The sequence below is a fragment of the Eubalaena glacialis genome, chromosome 2, assembly GCF_028564815.1.
Source record: "Eubalaena glacialis isolate mEubGla1 chromosome 2, mEubGla1.1.hap2.+ XY, whole genome shotgun sequence".
NCBI classification, from domain to species: Eukaryota; Metazoa; Chordata; class Mammalia; order Artiodactyla; family Balaenidae; genus Eubalaena; species Eubalaena glacialis.
This window is the reverse complement of record NC_083717.1, coordinates 37,503,469-37,504,990: the sequence shown is the minus strand read 5'-3', so window position 1 is coordinate 37,504,990 and position 1,522 is coordinate 37,503,469. Positions and strand designations below refer to the sequence as shown.

Below are 1,522 nucleotides of genomic sequence, written 5' to 3'. Positions count from 1 at the left end.
AGTCAAGCAATGGAAAAATAGGCAAAAGCTTTGAAGAGACATTTCCCAAAAGATGAAACATTTATGGTCAATAAATATATGAATACATGTTCAACCTCATTAATCATCAAGAAGTACAAATTGAGACCACAATGAGATTCTATTCAATATCTATTTGAGAGGCGAACATTAAGAAATCTGACAAAACCAAGTGTTGAAGAGGATTTGGATCAATAAGATCTTGTATACAATGTTGTTGAAACTGTAAATTGGTAAAAACCACTTTGGTTAGCAGTTTGGAATTATCTTGTAAAGCTGAAAGTTCACTTAGTCTTTGACCCAACAAGTCTACTCCTGTATAAATATGCAAGAGAAATTCTTGCACTTGTGCACCAGTGGGTTTTATACGAATATTCTTAGTAGCACTTTTGCAATAGCAAAAACCTGCAACAATTCAAATGCTCATTATCAGGAAACTGGTTGTATTAGTTTGAAGTCCCCAAAAGCAGAGACTGGGATGAGGACTTGGGTACAAGTTGTTCATTTGGGAAGTGATCTCAGGCAGCAGGGGTGAATAAGAGGGAGAGATTGAGGCAAAGTAGCAGGAAACGCCAACATACGGAGTGTGAGTCCATGGAGACCTCTGAGAAATATACAAAATGCCTCCCAGGGACTTCCCTGGTGGTCCAGTGGCTAAGACTCTGTGCTCCTAATGCAGCAGGCCCGGGTTCAATCCCTGGTCAGGGAACTAGATCCCACATGCTGCAACTAAGAGTTCACATGCCGCAACTAAGAATTCACATGCCACAACTAAAGATCCCGTGTGCCGCAACTGAAGATGCTGCGTGCCACAACTAAAAGCCCTCATGCAGCAACTAAGAGCCCGCATGTCGCAACTAAGATCCCACACACAGCAAAAAAGATCCCGTGTGCTGCAACTAAGACCCAGCACAGTCAAATAAATAAATAAATAAATATTTTTAAAAATCCCGTATAAAAAAAAAAAATGCCTCCCAGAATTGTCCATCTGAAGAAAGGGAGCTTGGGGCATTTATCCCTTGGCTTACATCCCCCATTGGTTGAGGGTTAATGCTCTTTACTTTCAGTCTGTGTTTGGGAGAGGGCTGAGAAGGCTCTTGTGGCTTTTGAGAAGGCCTTAAAGCAGAAATTGGAGAGGCCCACAGCCTAGCACTTGAGGTGTGCATTGTCAGTAAATGGGAGGCCCCACAAAACTGGCTACCACATATTTGGCTAAAACCAGTTGTGGGCCAAAGGGAAGAACACAGGGTACCAAGAGCCTTTGCTGCAAGCAACAAAGTAATATTAGCATATTTACACATTGAAATAGTCGACAGCAGCAACCATAAATAAACTCAGCTCCAGGCAACAAACCTGAGATGGATCTTAGCAATAAAACATGAAAAGTGAAAAAGAAGTCCCAGGACACACCACTATGTATAAAATATCAATAGATAAAGAACAAGGATTTACTGTATAGCACAGGGAACTATATTCAATATCTTGTAATAACCTATAATGGAAA

At 40.9% G+C, this 1,522-nt stretch overlaps 1 non-coding gene across 1 annotated transcript; it reads left to right on the top strand.

Moving 5' to 3' along the window:
• Positions 1-654: 654 nt before the first annotated feature.
• On the top strand, positions 655-727 carry TRNAR-CCU (transfer RNA arginine (anticodon CCU)). Its single transcript has one exon. It is a non-coding gene; the product is annotated as a tRNA-Arg (tRNA).
• Positions 728-1,522: the final 795 nt, after the last annotated feature.